At 46.7% G+C, this 18,987-nt stretch overlaps 1 protein-coding gene and 1 long non-coding RNA gene across 2 annotated transcripts in view; one reads left to right on the forward strand and one right to left on the reverse strand.

The window, feature by feature from the left end:
* LOC138292329 (uncharacterized) overlaps positions 1-18,987 on the reverse strand; it is a 66,146-nt gene that overhangs the window by 25,160 nt on the left and 21,999 nt on the right. The gene's annotated exons all lie outside the window — the stretch shown is intronic.
* Positions 513-18,987, forward strand: part of LOC138292328 (retinol dehydrogenase 7-like) — a 151,758-nt gene continuing 133,283 nt past the window's right edge. Inside the window, exon 1 of the mRNA XM_069230879.1 lies at positions 513-641. The gene's annotated coding sequence lies outside the window, so the exon portion shown is untranslated. The remainder of the gene's footprint in view (positions 642-18,987) is intronic.

Raw genomic sequence — 18,987 nt, forward strand, 5'->3', positions numbered from 1 at the left:
CATTGCCGATCCCCCGGACGTTTGAGGACCTTCAGGGATTAGTTGCTCAGTGCTGACTCCTCTGCTAATGATTCCACAAGTGAAAGAATAAGTGTGAGATCTGTAGTTGCTGATGTGCACTGAAGTATTGTAGAGGACGGGAGGCATGGGTGAACGGTTTATTGAGCTGTGTGTCCTACGCAGGGAAGCCTTGATAAATATACCTTTGGATTATAGTGTGAGATTTTGAGCCCCCACCCTTAAATGGTTGACTTGGACAGCCCAGCAGACTTACCGTGCAGCATTACCGGCACCATGGCTTAGATTTGCTAAATTGAGTCACTGCACTTTGCCTCAATTTATGTATTTGGAAACTGCTCTGCTTTGTTACAGCCATAAAAGCCCCAATAAACCGATAATTAAAAAAACTGGGTTTTTTCGGTTGGATTTTGTTTCATCTGGTGTTGGCGTCCAGGAGGGCACAAAACGCTGAGAGCCGTAAAGGCCCAGCCTTATCTGGAATCAGTGCCAAGTTCCAACCCGGGGCACCTCAGGCAATGAACAAACAACTCTGCCCTGTAACTATTCACCGGCAGTGAGCCCAGGGAAAGACATCCGAGCTGCCCTGAGGACTGCCTGAAGAAGCGAGCGCCCCTGAAGAGGTATTATGGCTATAAATAGTAGGGGGCACCCTCTCATGCTGCTGGTTCTGGACAACATTCTGGGATCCGTTTAGTGTTGAATCTCGCACCGAATAATGGCGTCGAACGGGCATGCCCAGGGCCTGAAGCGCGGCCTCTGTCACCCAGACCATCGGCTCTTCACTTGTTTATTTTTTTTCTCTGCCTGGGGCTTGAGTTAGAGGCCCGTCCTGACGTAAGGGATCACGTCATGCTATGTTTTTAGAATTAACTTACACGGCGTAGCTGCCCACGCCAGCCTTTCAAACATGTAGCCTCTGCGCGCAAAGCCCATTTAGGTCCGGTCGGGATCCGTGGGCTGGGCTCGAACTGAGTGCCGCCAGACCTAACACATTTAAAAGTATTGTTGTAGTCCTTGTAGTGACGTTTAAAACTACACAAGGCTCCCTTTGTTCTTTTTTCTGTGAAACCCGCTGCTCAGGTCTGCAAGCCTAATATTTTCTGCTTAAAGTTATGTTGTCTTCCTTTAGATAAATTGATCAATTATTATGTTTCATGCATGTGATATATGTTCTGTTTCAGTGTTTTGCGCGGGCCAACCCACCACTGCCTCCGCAGTAGGGATCCCGAGGAATAGCCTCGCTGTCCAACCGGGTAATGGTTGCAACAATGACGTTGGAGTAACGAGGCAATAAGAGAGTCTCGTTTCCCGCGTGGAGACCAGACAGAGGCCTAGAGTGAGCCTCCCGAGTTGTATGTCGGCCCCGCGCGCCATGTGGGGGTGCAGTCTACTGTTCCCCGCGAGCCCAGGGCGCTGTCTGCATGTGCCGGTCACTGCTGCTCATGAGCACAACAGTGGGCGGTTTTCAATCCCAGCAGAGTTCTCTCATCCATTCCATCAATCTCAGAATGGTGGCACCACTGAGATGATGATGGAGCACTCGCCATCTACCGTGCTGAATAACCTCATGAGCTGACGTAGCAAGCGCTTCCCGGGCGAAACATGATCTAGTTGTTAAATTACAAAACAAAGGTTTCATGAAAGGTAAGGTTCCGGCCGCTATAGACCAGAAGATCTAAAGAAAGTGCCTAAAGTATCAAAACGCATCCGTCAAGGTGTTTTTATTTAAACAAAAACAAATCACAGCACTGGACAGGATGAATGTACAGCTGAGCTGTGGAGTAATGGCAGGCGGTCAGAATTCAGTCATGGTTTTATGCAGGAATGTTATTTTTTTTTAGGAAAGGGTACTTCAACTGATGTATAAGTGCTAAATTCTGTACCTATTGTGCCTTTTGATGCCTCTTGAAAAATTTGCGGTTCCTCGATGACGGTGACCAAGAACAAATATGTAGCGAGCAGTGCAGTTTTGTTGTTGCTGAATATATATCCTTTCCATTTTTGTCTATTAAAGTGCATGGAGTGTTTGGGTAGATTCAGAAAGATAGTAGTAAATATGCACTCCGAGATCTACATCTACGTTCAAGTGTATGTATTCTGCTTTCTGGAATTCACAAATTCTGCATGGAAAGAGGCTCCTGCAGCAGGTTTCCATATAGAGTCCGTAGAACATCATTTGATTTCCAACTCTAGATCCCATTACCTCTGTACAGAGTTTTCCTTGGCAGGAGAAATCCACACAGGGGAAATTCAATCATCTGTGCAAATGCATTTGTTTTCCTAGTGGGGAATATATTTTCTCAGTGGATAAACCCCTTCCTTTACACCACCTATCTGGGGATGATCTATTTCCCTTCCCCTCTGGACCAAGATTTATGTCAGCCTTTGGCTGGTGCAAACACATATGCCTATTCCACGCTATAAAGGAACATGTGAGAAGTTTGAAAAACGTGCACAGACAAAGCTAACCTCTCCTTGAAATGCCTGCAAAGGCATAAAATCCCACTCTAGAGTGTGATTTATAGTTGTGGGTAACTCTGCACCTGTAAAAGACCAAATGGCTGTCTGGGATCCATTTGTGTAATCCTGGCAGGTATAAGGTACATTTAGTTCTAAAATTACATTTACAGCCACATTTCTATTTATGGATAGGCTCCATTGTTTTTTCGAGATAAAGATGCTTTTTGTGGTGGGGTGCGGCCTGTGTTTTGTACATGTTTAGTTGCCTTCTTTAAATGTTATATTGTGTGAATACTCTATGAGCATGCATTTCTTTAGCCTAACATACAGAACATACAGTGGTAATGGATTAATGCAGTGCCGCATGTTTTATGTTTTTGGATAATGGCTGAACATTTCTTTGTTCTTTAGACACACATCCACAGCATGGGTAACTCTTGAATACATGTAGCAATTTTTCCGCAATAGAGGAGGCAATTTTCCCATTTCATTTGGGCTATGTAGATTATAGTTGCTTGTGTGCGAAGGGGCCGTGATAGCAGGATGAGGAGTTTGCTGGCTGCTGCAGCAATGAAAGGTGGATGCTCATAGCAGTGACTGCCCTTGCTGCTCCTCGCCATTTTACTTGCAGAGTTCCAGTGTTGTCTTTACGATTTCTCCTCTTCGGGTTCACAAGAAAAGACCTGACCTATCTTTTCCTATCTGTAGGCCAGGGATCTCAAACAGGTCGTTGGTGGGTAACCAGTAGCTTGCAGGCTGTCTTGGAGTAGTTGGCTTGTCAGTGGAGCGCAGGATTATGCTATTGCCCTCCTAATGCGTACAGTGCAGGGGAAGTATGCTTCCCAGCCTCTTGTTACATAAACAGTGCAGAGGTTCTGCCCGTGAAGAAGCCGTTCAATCAATAAATGTCTCACAGCACATTCTTTGATATGTTTTTCTTTTCTTTATTTCTGTGCCTTTTTTGTTTCCTTTTTTCTTCCTTTCAATATTCCCTTCTTTTTATCTCTTTCTATTTCTCTCTTTGTTTCCCTTTTTTGTTTCTCACTCTTTATTTTTATTCTTTCTCACACCTCATTTCGTGGCCTCTTGTCTCTTCCTTTCTTTGTTTCTGCGTTTCTTTCTTTCATTCTCTCCTTCCTTTTTCTCCTTTGTTCCTTGTTTCCTTTACTTTATTCTCACTTTCTTTTTCATTGCTTTTTTTCTTTTCCTTTCTCTCCTTCATCTATTCTCTGCTCATCTTTTTACCTTCATTCCATTCCATCACTTTGCATTCCTGCTTATTTCAATACTTCTATGATTGCTTTAATTCCTTTCGATCCTTTCCTCATTCTTTCCTTTTTTCTATCATTTGTTCTTCTCTTGCATCCTTCCTCTCTGTTCATCCTTCCTTTACTTCTTTTCTCGCTTCCATCCTCACTTTCAGTCTTTTCTTCCTCTACTTCTTTCCTTCCTCTTTCCCTTTTGTCCTCCCTTTCTGCTTCATGCTTGTGGTTTCTTTGAAGTATTTTTCTCCTTTCTCACATTTTCTTTTTCTTTCATTCCTTCCCTTCGCCTCCTTTCATTGTACGTTCTCCAGTTCTTTCTTCTTCTTCTCCTCCTTTCTCTCCTTCCACTGTCTTTCTCGCCACCTTCCATCTTTCTTTGTCTCTCCTTTCTCGAAAAGTACTAAACTTACTAAATTAGTCTTTCCATGTGTTAATTTGCCCTTCATCGTTGGCTCAGAGGTATTGCTATGGTCATGGGGATGGAGGCAGAAATATGTAGCCTTCCTGCACCTTTGAGAGTGTTTAACAGTTAATAGTGCTAGATACAAATGTAACATATTTGTAGGAAGTTGGCTCTGTATGTGCTATTTCAAAGTAAGGAATAGCATGCACAGAGTCCAAGGGTTCCCCTTAGAGGTAAGATAGTGGCAAAAAGAGATAATACTAATGCTCTATTTTGTGGTAGTGTGGTCGAGCAGTAGGCTTATCCAAGGAGTAGTGTTAAGCATTTGTTGCACATACACATAGACAATAAATGAGGTACACACACTCAGAGACAAATCCAGCCAATAGGTTTTTGTATAGAAAAATATCTTTTCTTAGTTTATTTTAAGAACCACAGGTTCAAATTCTACATGTAATATCTCATTCGAAAGGTATTGCAGGTAAGTACTTTAGGAACTTCAAATCATCAAAATTGCATGTATACTTTTCAAGTTATTCACAACTAGCTGTTTTAAAAGTGGACACAGTGCAATTTTCACAGTTCCTAGGGGAGGTAAGTATTTGTTAGGTTAACCAGGTAAGTAAGACACTTACAGGGCTTAGTTCTTGGTCCAAGGTAGCCCACCGTTGGGGGTTCAGAGCAACCCCAAAGTCACCACACCAGCAGCGCAGGGCCGGTCAGGTGCAGAGTTCAAAGTGGTGCCCAAAACGCATAGGCTAGAATGGAGAGAAGGGGGTGCCCCGGTTCCGGTCTGCTTGCAGGTAAGTACCCGCGTCTTCGGAGGGCAGACCAGGGGGGTTTTGTAGGGCACCGGGGGGGACACAAGTCCACACAGAAATTTCACCCTCAGCGGCGCGGGGGCGGCCGGGTGCAGTGTAGAAACAAGCGTCGGGTTCGCAATGTTAGTCTATGAGAGATCTCGGGATCTCTTCCGCGCTGCAGGCAGGCAAGGGGGGGGTTCCTCGGGGAAACCTCCACTTGGGCAAGGGAGAGGGACTCCTGGGGGTCACTTCTCCAGTGAAAGTCCGGTCCTTCAGGTCCTGGGGGCTGCGGGTGCAGGGTCTCTCCCAGGCGTCGGGACTTTAGGTTCAAAGAGTCGCGGTCAGGGGAAGCCTCGGGATTCCCTCTGCAGGCGGCGCTGTGGGGGCTCAGGGGGGACAGGTTTTGGTACTCACAGTATCAGAGTAGTCCTGGGGTCCCTCCTGAGGTGTCGGATCTCCACCAGCCGAGTCGGGGTCGCCGGGTGCAGTGTTGCAAGTCTCACGCTTCTTGCGGGGAGCTTGCAGGGTTCTTTAAAGCTGCTGGAAACAAAGTTGCAGCTTTTCTTGGAGCAGGTCCGCTGTCCTCGGGAGTTTCTTGTCTTTTCGAAGCCGGGGGCAGTCCTCAGAGGATGTCGAGGTCGCTGGTCCCTTTGGAAGGCGTCGCTGGAGCAGGATCTTTGGAAGGCAGGAGACAGGCCGGTGAGTTTCTGGAGCCAAGGCAGTTGTCGTCTTCTGGTCTTCCGCTGCAGGGGTTTTCAGCTGGGCAGTCCTTCTTCTTGTAGTTGCAGGAATCTAATTTTCTAGGGTTCAGGGTAGCCCTTAAATACTAAATTTAAGGGCGTGTTTAGGTCTGGGGGGTTAGTAGCCAATGGCTACTAGCCCTGAGGGTGGGTACACCCTCTTTGTGCCTCCTCCCAAGGGGAGGGGGTCACAATCCTAACCCTATTGGGGGAATCCTCCATCGGCAAGATGGAGGATTTCTAAAAGTCAGAGTCACCTCAGCTCAGGACACCTTAGGGGCTGTCCTGACTGGCCAGTGACTCCTCCTTGTTGCTTTCTTTGTTCCCTCCAGCCTTGCCGCCAAAAGTGGGGGCCGTGGCCGGAGGGGGCGGGCAACTCCACTAAGCTGGAGTGCCCTGCTGGGCTGTGACAAAGGGGTGAGCCTTTGAGGCTCACCGCCAGGTGTCACAGCTCCTGCCTGGGGGAGGTGTTAGCATCTCCACCCAGTGCAGGCTTTGTTACTGGCCTCAGAGTGACAAAGGCACTCTCCCCATGGGGCCAGCAACATGTCTCTGGTGTGGCAGGCTGCTGGAACTAGTCAGCCTACACAGACAGTCGGTTAAGTTTCAGGGGGCACCTCTAAGGTGCCCTCTGTGGTGTATTTTACAATAAAATGTACACTGGCATCAGTGTGCATTTATTGTGCTGAGAAGTTTGATACCAAACTTCCCAGTTTTCAGTGTAGCCATTATGGTGCTGTGGAGTTCGTGTTTGACAGACTCCCAGACCATATACTCTTATGGCTACCCTGCACTTACAATGTCTAAGGTTTTGTTTAGACACTGTAGGGGTACCATGCTCATGCACTGGTACCCTCACCTATGGTATAGTGCACCCTGCCTTAGGGCTGTAAGGCCTGCTAGAGGGGTGTCTTACCTATACTGCATAGGCAGTGAGAGGCTGGCATGGCACCCTGAGGGGAGTGCCATGTCGACTTACTCGTTTTGTCCTCACTAGCACACACAAGCTGGCAAGCAGAGTGTCTGTGCTGAGTGAGAGGTCTCCAGGGTGGCATAAGACATGCTGCAGCCCTTAGAGACCTTCCTTGGCATCAGGGCCCTTGGTACTAGAAGTACCAGTTACAAGGGACTTATCTGGATGCCAGGGTCTGCCAATTGTGGATACAAAAGTACAGGTTAGGGAAAGAACACTGGTGCTGGGGCCTGGTTAGCAGGCCTCAGCACACTTTCAATTGTAAACATAGCATCAGCAAAGGCAAAAAGTCAGGGGGCAACCATGCCAAGGAGGCATTTCCTTACAATATTTGTTTAAAAAACGTTGTCATTTAGTTGTAAGTGTACCCTGAAGTACCTGGGCTGTTTACTGCAGGGCCTATAAAACTCTTGTCTATAAAACATATATAATTCCAAGTTCCTGCCACCAGTATTTGTTACTTTTTAGTTACTAAGGCTTGGCCTGTTTCCGGTCAACAACCAGTGGACTTTAAGCACAGCTATCTAGATGTTTGATGTCTTTTGAGCTCTACTTACATAAGCAGAACAATGCCATCCAATGGATTGCACAAGAAAGACCACAGACCCTGGTGAAACTCTCACCTCTCAGAGGTGATTCACAAGTAAGAACAAGAGAATAATAGTGTTTTTTGGGGACCTCATAGGCGAACGTTCTAGATACAACTCGTGTGACATTGTTGCTGTGTGCTCACTGCATCAGGACTAGGTGTTCCAAGGGCAAAGTTTAAGTAGCCTGACCCCATGTACCCTTATCTAATCCATATTAAGAAGTAGCTCAGGATGCTCTTCATTGATCAGAAGTAGCTCTCACTGTACCAAAGGTTGACAATGTCTATTCTAGACTATCCTACCATACCATGTGGTTGCAGAAAGCTCGCTAAAGGGCATATTTTTGCTCAGAATCAGGACTTGGTGATGGCGTCATGCGATGTACAGGTGAAACTCGAACATACATCTACCTCACAAGTCCAAATCTCAGCTGTAATGTGGGCTATGAGGTAGTGTATTGCCTATCTATTGAATCAATTTCCTTCCAGCTGCAACACAGTAGACACTCGTTTATTTGCAACTCGGTCTTTTTCCCACATTATGAGCAGTCCAATTTTTTTTATGGTTTCTGGTTTAGCCACTTTACCAATGTTAAATGTCAGTTTGATATCTTTAACATTCTTTCTGGAAGTATTTTGCTTTACTACTGCTGAGCATTCCTCCAAGAAATTTTAAAATATGATACAATCAGTCAATCAATAAATACTTCATTCAGTCACATTTGACCATAAAAGCAACAAAGAAAACAGCAACACATACTTTTAAAACACAGATACCAGCATAATAAAATCAATTAAAACACAAATCACAAATTTAAAAAGACTATTTCATCATCTTCAATTCATTACAGTTTGCAGCCAACGCATTCCTTGTAAAATTATAAAGGCCATAACAATTTCTATTGTTCTATCCGTTGAAGGCAAGCAAATGCACTAGTGTAGTGTCTTATATTTGCTGTTTGCAGACATGGTAATGAAAAGCTCCTACGTGTAAAACAGAATAAAGTGCAAAGTGCTCCGAGTTGTACAAATATTACAAGGACAATTTGGCAGCAGTTTAAACCATGTTCCCGAGATGGGAAGGAGCACATACAAAAAATGTACTGTATTTAACCTGAATCTGGATAAATAATACCTATGCCGAGGCTTTAAAAAAAATACAAGATATGCCTCGACATCATTACACGGACCTAGATCTATATAATCCCTCACTGTCTGCATATTCGCCACCTTTGCCATTCTCAGGTCTTGCAGATGCTCCCTAAAGAGTGTTTTTGCCCTTTCTCTAAAGGCTGGGGAAACTAGAGCTGGATTTGAAAACAAATCACCTAACCCTATTTTATTTAGTGATTGTTTTATACAATACAAAAAGGGAATCCTTTTCATTATATCCGAGGTAAAACAATCCGCTATGACTGTTCTTATAAACACAAGTTCCGGTTTTAGCCAGATCCTGAACCATAACATCATAGGGGCAATCTGAGCCATATCCTCCAAAAAATTCAAACCAAAAATTCAAAGTTCCTAATGTACAATAAATGTAACTACAGTGGCTGGGGTTTGCAAGATACAATTAATAAAGTGATTTTCCACCACTTGGAGACAACTAAGTTTTGTATAGCTCCACACCCCCGCCCCATAGAGCCTAACCAATACACATTTACCTTTATATAGAAGTAGCAGTTATTTTATCCGTTTGACTCTTAACCTGGATGAAAAACGAAGAATTGCTTCCATGACACCCTGCAACTGATTCTTCCTCATTTTAAGTAAGTGAGCCCTCATTAGGGGTGTATCAAAAGGAACCCCAAGATAATTAAAGTTTAAAATTCTATTTATCATAACCCCCTCCACCACATGTGTCCTCGACCTTCACCATTTTGTGGCCCATGATCATTGTAAAGAACTTGGTGGAGTTAACCTTAAGATCTAAATTCCCCATGAAAGACTTAAGCAGTTCCAGTTAACCTTGCAGCCTGTTTGTTGTTTGGGCAAAAAGAAACGCATAATCCACATAAAGGAGAAACAGTATCTGACGGCCCCCCACCTTCGGCAGATCTACACCATTTGTGGATAAATGTGCATTCAACTCATTGATATATAATAAAAAGAGAAACAGGGCCAATAGACACTCTTGTCTGACCCCCAACCTATTTGTCCTAATCGGGTCAATACATTCACCGTTCTTCTCATACCAAATTTTAATACTGCTATTAGATTAAATCTCTTCAATATATCAATTAAAACAACCCCCACCCTATGGACTCCAACATCATCCACAACTTCGCCCTATTTACATTGTCAAACACACAGGAGAGGTCCTTAAATCCTAAATGCAGAGCACCTCTCTGAGACGTAGACATACTTCCCTACGAGAAGCATTAAATTCAAAGGCTGCTCCACCGTACCTACTCCTGGGCAGAAGCCATAATGCACTAGAGTAAGAATATTCTGCTTTTCTGACCAAGCCTCTAAGTGTTTTAACAAAACTCAGCCCAAAACTTTAGATGTAGTATCCAATAACGAAATCGGTCTATAACAGGCCAGATCTGCTTTATTTCCCTTTCTAAAACTAGGGACTACCACTGCCTCTTGCAAGAGGCAGGCAAAGGGCCACATATTGTTGCCCTCAAGACATTCGTTAGCAAGGGGCCTCATAGTTAATATTTGTCTTAAACAGATCCATGGGGACTCCATCTGGACTGGCAGCTTTATTGGAGGAATATTCTTTAATGGCCTACATTACCTCCTTACAATTTATGGAGTTACCTAATACCACCCTCAGGGACTGAGCAATGTTACCACCCTCTAATACGTCCAAATCCAGCAAACTATGGCCATCAACCTGGCCAAACAAATTTGTGTAGTGTGCCACCCAAGCTTCTGCTGGAATAAAACATTCAATCCCCATCAACTTATGTTCTGTAAAAAATGGATGGTTAATAACTTTACTGATCCCTCACTTTCATGGCTCCCTCTAATTCTTTCCAGGCCGCTTTATGAATATCTGCTTTCTTTGAGGCCAGAATGTCCTTATAAGCCTTCCTAGCCCACATAACCTCACCTTTATCCCTTGAGGGCTTGGCGGAGCTCTTGATGGGCCACCCTACAAGCCTTATCAAACCAGACACAATGATTATCAGCCTTCCTTTTTTTATATCCAGTAACTTTGACACCTTGCCACAGATGGAGGAGAAGCCCTTGATAATTGCAGATGGGTCAGCCTCCGGATTAAGACAAATGGCCATAGCCAATTCTCCCCCCTGTACCAAATTCTGTAAAAACTCCCCCACCTTCACTTTTTCCCATTTCCTCTTTAGACCTCCATAACCTGAAGCAGTTAGAATGATGTAAGGAAATGCCTCCTTGGCATGGTTACCCCCTGACTTTTTGCCTTTGCTGATGCTATGTTTTGAATTGAAAGTGTGCTGAGGCCTGCTAACCAGGCCCCAGCACCAGTGTTCTTTCCCTAACCTGTACTTTTGATTCCACAATTGGCACACCCTGGCATCCAGATAAGTCCCTTGTAAGTGGTACCCCTGGTACCAAGGGCCCTGATGCCAAGGAAGGTCTCTAAGGGCTGCAGCATGTCTTATGCCACCCTGGAGACCCCTCACTCAGCACAGACACACTGCTTGCCAGCTTGTGTGTGCAGGTGAGAACAAAACAAGTAAATCGACATGGCACTCCCCTCAGGGTGCCATGCCAGCCTCTCACTGCCTATGCAGGTATAGATAAGTCACCCCTCTAGTAGGCCTTACAGCCCTAAGGCAGGGTGCACTATACCATAGGTGAGGGCACCAGTGCATGAGCACTGTGCCCCTACAGTGTCTAAGCAATACCTTAGACATTGTAAATGCAGGGTAGCCATAAGAGTATATGGTCTGGGAGTCTGTTTTACACGAACTCCACAGCACCATAATGGCTACACTGAAAACTGGGAAGTTTGGTATCAAACTTCTCAGCACAATAAATGCACACTGATGCCAGTGTACATTTTATTGTAAACTACACCCCAGAGGGCACCTTAGAGGTGCCCCCTGAAACCTTAACCGACTACCTGTGTAGGCTGACTGGTTCCAGCAGCCTGCCACACTAGAGACATGTTGCTGGCCCCATGGGGAGAGTGCCTTTGTCACTCTGAGGCCAGTAACAAAGCCTGCACTGGGTGGAGATGCTAACACCTCCCCCAGGCAGGAGCTGTAACACCTGGCGGTGAGCCTCAAAGGCTCACCCCTTTGTCACAGCACCGCAGGACACTCCATCTAGTGGAGTTGCCCGCCCCCTCCGGCCACGGCCCCCACTTTTGGCGGCAAGGCCGGAGGAAACAAAGAAAACAACAAGGAGGAGTCACTGGCCAGTCAGGACAGCCCCTAAGGTGTCCTGAGCTGAGGTGACTCTAACTTTTAGAAATCCTCCATCTTGGAGATGGAGGATTCCCCCAATAGGATTAGGGATGTGACCCCCTCCCCTTGGGAGGAGGCACAAGGAGGGTGTACTCACCCTCAGGGCTAGTAGCCATTGGCTACTAACCCCCCAGACCTAAACACGCCCTTAAATTTAGTATTTAAGGGCTTCCCTGAACCTAAGAATTTAGATTCCTGAAACTACAAGAAGAAGAGGACTGCTGAGCTGAAAAACCCCTGCAGAGGAAGAACAGAAGACACCAACTGCTTTGGCCCCAGACTTACCGGCTTGTCTCCTGCCTTCCAAAGAAACCTGCTCCAGCGACGCTTTCCAAGGGACCAGCGACCTCTGAATCCTCTGAGGACTGCCCTGCTTCAAGAAAGACAAGAAACTCCCGAGGACAGTGGCACTGTTCCAAAAGAACTGCAACTTTGTTTCAAGGAGCAGATTTAAAGACCCCTGCAACTCCCCGCAAGAAGCGTTAGACTTGCAACACTGCACCCGGCGACCCCGACTCGACTGGTGGAGAACCGACACCTCAGGGAGGACCCTCCGGCGACTCCAAGACTGTGAGTAACCAAAGTTGTCCCCCCTGAGCCCCCACAGCGACGCCTGCAGAGGGAATCCCGAGGCTCCCCCTGACCGCGACTGCCTGAACTCCATTTCCCGATGGCTGGAAAAGACCCTGCACCCGCGGCCCCCAGCACCTGAAGGAACGGAACTCCGGTGCAGGAGTGACCCCCAGGAGGCCCTCTCCCTTGCCCAGGTGGTGGCTACCCGAGGAGCCCCCCCCCTTGCCTGCCTGCATCGCTGAAGAGACCCCTTGGTCTCTCATAGGAAACCATTGAAAACCCGACGCGTGTTTGCACACTGCACCCGGCCGCCCCCGCACTGCTGAGGGTGTACTTTTTGTGCTGACTTGTGTCCCCCCCGGTGCCCTACAAAACCCCCCTGGTCTGCCCTCCGAAGACGCGGGTACTTACCTGCTGGCAGACTGGAACCGGGGCACCCCCTTCTCTCCATTGAAGCCTATGTGTTTTGGGCACCTCTTTGACCTCTGCACCTGACCGGCCCTGAGCTGCTGGTGTGGTGACTTTGGGGTTGCTCTGACCCCCCAACGGTGGGCTACCCTGGACCAAGAACTGAAACCTGTAAGTGACTTACTTACCTGTGAAACCTAACAATACTTTACCTCACCCAGGAACTGTGAAAATTGCACTGTGTCCACTTTTAAAACAGCTTATTGTGTTTTATGTAAAAAGTATACATGCTAATGTAATGATTCAAAGTTCCCAAAGTACTTACCTGCAATACCTTTCAAATGAGATATTACATGTAGAATTTGAACCTGTGGTTCTTAAAATAAACTAAGAAAATATATTTTTCTATAACAAAACCTATTGGCTGGATTTGTCTCTGACTGTGTGTTCCTCATTTATTGCCTGTGTGTAGGTACAACAAATGCTTAACACTACTCCTTTGATAAGCCTACTGCTCGACCACCCTACCACAAAATAGAGCATTAGTATTATCTCTTTGTGCCACTATCTTACCTCTAAGGGGAACCCTTGGACTCTGTGCATGCTATTCCTTACTTTGAAATAGCACATACAGAGCCAACTTCCTACATTGGTGGATCAGCGGTGGGGTACAAGACTTTGCATTTGCTGGACTACTCAGCCAATACCTGATCACACGACAAATTCCAAAAATTGTCATTAGAAATTGATTTTTGCAATTTAAAATTTTTCTAAATTCTTTAAAGTCCTGCTAGGGCCTTGTGTTAGTCCCTGTTAGCATTTCTTTTAGAGTTTAAAAGTTTGTGAAAAGTTTGAATTAGATTCTAGAACCAGTTTTAGTTTCTTAAAAAGTATTCCAACTTTTAGAAGCATAATGTCTAGCACAGATATGAATGTGGTGGAACTCGACACCACACCTTACCTCCATCTACAGATGAGAGAGCTAAGGTCACTCTGTAAGCTAAAGAAAATAACAATGGGCTCCAGACCTTCCAAACTACAGCTCCAGGAGCTGTTGGCAGAGTTTGAAAGAGCCAACCCCTCTGTGGATGGCAACACAGAGGATGAGGATAGTGACTTGGAGGAAGATTCCCCCCTACCAGTCCTATCTAGGGAGGACAGGGCCTCTCAAGCCCTGACTCCACAAACAATAGTCAGAGATGCTGGTTCCCTCATAGGAGGGACCAACCTCTCTGAAATCACTGAGGATAACTCCAGTGAAGAGGACATCCAGTTAGCCAGGATGTCCAAAATATTGGCTTTGGAAAGACAGATCCTAGCCATAGAAAGGGAAAGACAAGAGATGGGCCTAGGACCCATCAATGGTGGCAGCAACATAAATAGGGTCAGAGATTCTCCTGACATGTTGAAAATCCCTAAAGGGATTGTAACTAAATATGAAGATGGTGATGACATCACCAAATGGTTCACAGCTTTTGAGAGGGCTTGTGTAACCAGAAAAGTGAACACATCTCACTGGGGTGCTCTCCTTTGGGAAATGTTCACAGGAAAGTGTAGGGATAGACTCCTCACACTCTCTGGAAAAGATGCAGAATCTTATGACCTCATGAAGGGTACCCTGATTGAGGGCTTTGGATTCTCCACTGAGGAGTATAGGATTAGATTCAGGGGGGCTCAAAAATCCTCGAGCCAGACCTGGGTTGACTTTGTAGACTACTCAGTAAAAACACTAGATGGTTGGATTCAAGGCAGTGGTGTAAGTAATTATGATGGGCTATACAATTTATTTGTGAAAGAACACCTGTTAAGTAATTGTTTCAATGATAAACTGCATCAGCATCTGGTGGACCTAGGACCAATTTCTCCCCAAGAATTGGGAAAGAAGGCGGACCATTGGGTCAAGACAAGGGTGTCCAAAACTTCCACAGGCGGTGACCTAAAGAAAGGGGTCACAAAACCTCCCCAGGGGAAGGGTGGTGAGACAGCCAAAAACAAAAATAGTAAAGAGTCTTCTACAGGCCCCCAAAAACCTGCACAGGAGGGTGGGCCCAGAGCCTCTTCACAAAACAATTCTGGGTACAAGGGTGAAAACTTTGATCCCAAAAAGGCCTGGTGTCGTAGCTGTAGTCAGTCTGGACACCAAACTGGAGACAAGGCCTGTCCCAAGAAAAATACCACTTCAAACTCCACTCCAGCTAACACTGGAATGGCTAGTCTCCAAGTGGGGTCAACAGTGTGCCCAGAGCAAATCAGGTGTCACACTGAAGCTACATTAGTCTCTGAGGGTGGGGTGGATTTAGCCACACTGGCTGCCTGGCCCCCTAACATGCAAAAATACAGGCAGCAGCTCTTAATCAATGGGACAAGTGTAGAGGGCCTGAGGGATACAGGTGCCAGTGTCACTATGGTGACAGAGAAACTGGTTTCCCCTGGCCAATACCTGGCTGGACAAACTTATCCAATCACCAACGCTGACAATCAGACTAAAGTACATCCCATGGCTATGGTAACTTTAGAGTGGGGAGGGGTCAATGGCCTGAAACAGGTGGTGGTCTCCTCAAATATCCCAGTAGACTGTTTGCTTGGAAATGACCTGGAGTCCTCAGCATGGGCTGAGGTAGAACTGAAAACCCATGCAGCCATGCTGGGTATCCCTGAACTGGTGTGTGTCAAGACAAGGGCACAGTGCAAGGCACAGGGTGAAAAAGTAGAGCTGGAGTCTGGAAAAAGGGCCCAGCCTACCAAGAGGAAAGGAAAGTCAGCTGGGAAACCAACTGCAACACAGCAAGAAAAAGAGAACCTCTCTTCTCAGGAAGAAGTTCTGCCCTCTGAGGGAACTGAGCCCATGGAGCTGGAGCCTTATCAGGTTGAGCTCTTGGGCCCAGGGGGACCCTCAAGGGAAGAGTTGTGTAAGGGACAAGAAACCTGTCCCTCTCTTGAAGGCCTTAGGCAGCAAGCTGCTGAAGAGTCCAAAGGCAAGAAAAATGGAACACATAGGGTCTATTGGGAAGATGGACTCCTGTACACTGAGGCAAGAGATCCCAAACCTGGTGCCACTAGGAGAGTGGTAGTGCCTCAGGGTTTCAGAGAGTTTATTCTGACTTTAGCCCATGATATTCCCCTTGCTGGGCATTTGGGACAAACCAAGACGTGGGAGAGGTTAGTCAACCACTTCTACTGGCCCAATATGTCCCAGAAGGTTAAGGAGTTTTGCCTCTCCTGCCCCACCTGTCAAGCCAGTGGTAAGACAGGTGGGCATCCAAAGGCCCCCCTCATTCCACTTCCAGTGGTGGGGGTCCCCTTTGAAAGAGTGGGTGTGGACATAGTTGGTCCACTAGAACCTCCCACAGCCTCAGGAAATATGTACATCCTAGTAGTAGTGGATCATGCTACTAGGTATCCTGAAGCTATTCCCCTTAGGTCGACTACTGCCCCTGCAGTAGCCAAGGCCCTCATTGGTATCTTTACTAGAGTGGGCTTCCCTAAGGAGGTGGTGTCTGACAGAGGTACCAACTTCATGTCAGCATACCTAAAACACATGTGGAATGAGTGTGGAGTGACTTATAAGTTCACTACACCATATCATCCACAAACTAATGGCCTTGTTGAGAGATTCAACAAGACATTAAAAGGCATGATCATGGGGCTCCCAGAAAAACTCAAAAGGAGATGGGATGTCCTCCTGCCATGTCTGCTTTTCGCTTACAGAGAGGTGCCTCAGAAGGGAGTAGGGTTCTCACCCTTTGAACTTCTGTTTGGCCACCCTGTAAGGGGACCACTTGCTCTTGTTAAAGAAGGCTGGGAGAGACCTCTTCATGAGCCTAAACAAGACATAGTGGACTATGTACTTGGCCTTCGCTCACGGATGCCAGAGTACATGGAAAAGGCAAGTAAAAACCTTGAGGCCAGACAACAACTCCAGAAGTTGTGGTATGACCAAAAGGCTGCACTGGTTGAATTCCAACCAGGGCAGAAAGTCTGGGTTCTGGAGCCTGTGGCTCCCAGGGCACTTCAGGACAAATGGAGTGGCCCTTACCCAGTACTAGAAAGGAAGAGTCAGGTCACCTACCTGGTGGACCTGGGCACAAGCAGGAGCCCCAAGAGGGTGATCCATGTGAACCGCCTTAAGCTCTTCCATGACAGGGCTGATGTAAATCTGTTGATGGTGACGGATGAGGACCAGGAAGCTGAGAGTGAACCTCTCCCTGATCTCCTCTCATCAGACCCTAAAGATGGCTCAGTGGATGGAGTGATCTACTCAGACACCCTCTCTAGCCAACAGCAGTCTGACTGTAGGAAGGTCCTGCAGCAGTTTGCTAAACTCTTTTCCCTAACCCCTGGTCAGACACACCTGTGTACCCATGATGTGGACACAGGGGACAGCATGCCTGTCAAGAACAAAATATTCAGACAGTCTGACCAAGTTAAGGAAAGCATCAAGGTGGAAGTCCACAAGATGCTGGAATTGGGAGTAATTGAGTACTCTGACAGCCCCTGGGCTAGCCCAGTGGTCTTGGTCCCCAAACCTCACACCAAAGAAGGAAAGAGAGAGATGAGGTTTTGTGTGGACTACCGAGGTCTTAATTCTGTCACCAAGACAGATGCCCATCCCATTCCTAGAGCTGACGAGCTGATAGACAAATTAGGGGCTGCCAAATTCTTAAGTACCTTTGACTTAACAGCAGGGTACTGGCAAATCAAAATGGCCCCTGGAGCAAAAGAAAAGACAGCATTCTCCACACCTGATGGGCATTATCAGTTCACTGTTATGCCCTTTGGTTTAAAGAATGCCCCTGCCACCTTCCAAAGGTTGGTGAATCAAGTCCTTGCTGGATTGGAATCCTTTAGTGCAGCTTATCTTGATGATATTGCTGTCTTCAGCTCCACCTGGCAGGATCACCTGGTCCACCTGAAGAAGGTTTTGAAGGCTCTGCAATCTGCAGGCCTCTCTATCAAGGCATCCAAATGCCAGATAGGGCAGGGAACTGTGGTTTACTTGGGACACCTTGTAGGTGGAGGCCAAGTTCAGCCACTCCAGCCTAAGATCCAGACTATTCTGGACTGGGCAGCTCCAAAAACCCAGACTCAAGTCAGGGCATTCCTTGGCTTGACTGGGTACTATAGGAGGTTTGTGAAGGGATATGGATCCATTGTGACAGCCCTCACAGAACTCACCTCCAAGAAAATGCCCAAGAAAGTAAACTGGACTGTAGAATGCCAACAGGCCTTTGACACCCTGAAACAAGCTATGTGCACAACACCAGTTCTAAAAGCTCCAGATTACTCCAAGCAATTCATTGTGCAAACAGATGCCTCTGTACATGGGATAGGGGCAGTTTTGTCCCAAACAAATGATGATGGCCTTGACCAGCCTGTTGCTTTCATTAGCAGGAGGTTACTCCCCAGGGAGCAGCGTTGGAGTGCCATTGAGAGGGAGGCCTTTGCTGTGGTTTGGTCCCTGAAGAAGTTGAGACCATACCTCTTTGGTACTCACTTCCTGGTTCAAACTGACCACAGACCTCTCAGATGGCTGATGAAAATGAAAGGTGAAAATCCAAAACTGTTGAGGTGGTCCATCTCCCTACAGGGAATGGACTTTATAGTGGAACACAGACCTGGGACTGCCCATGCCAATGCAGATGGCCTTTCCAGGTTCTTCCACTTAGAAAATGAAGACTCTCTTGGGAAAGGTTAGTCTCATCCTCTTTCGTTTGGGGGGGGGGTTGTGTAAGGAAATGCCTCCTTGGCATGGTTACCCCCTGACTTTTTGCCTTTGCTGATGCTATGTTTTGAATTGAAAGTGTGCTGAGGCCTGCTAACCAGGCCCCAGCACCAGTGTTCTTTCCCTAACCTGTACTTTTGATTCCACAATTGGCACACCCTGGCATCCAGATAAGTCCCTTGTAAATGGTACCCCTGGTACCAAGGGCCCTGATGCCAAGGAAGGTCTCTAAGGGCTGCAGCATGTCTTATGCCATCCTGGAGACCCCTCACTCAGCACAGACACACTGCTTGCCAGCTTGTGTGTGCTGGTGAGAACAAAACGAGTAAGTCGACATGGCACTCCCCTCAGGGTGCCATGCCAGCCTCTCACTGCCTATGCAGGTATAGATAAGTCACCCCTCTAGTAGGCCCTACAGCCCTAAGGCAGGGTGCACTATACCATAGGTGAGGGCACCAGTGCATGAGCACTGTGCCCCTACAGTGTCTAAGCAATACCTTAGACATTGTAAGTGCAGGGTAGCCATAAGAGTATATGGTCTGGGAGTCTGTTTTACACGAACTCCACAGCACCATAATGGCTACACTGAAAACTGGGAAGTTTGGTATCAAACTTCTCAGCACA

Source organism: Pleurodeles waltl, chromosome 4_2, assembly GCF_031143425.1.
Source record: "Pleurodeles waltl isolate 20211129_DDA chromosome 4_2, aPleWal1.hap1.20221129, whole genome shotgun sequence".
In the NCBI taxonomy this organism is placed as follows: Eukaryota; Metazoa; Chordata; class Amphibia; order Caudata; family Salamandridae; genus Pleurodeles; species Pleurodeles waltl.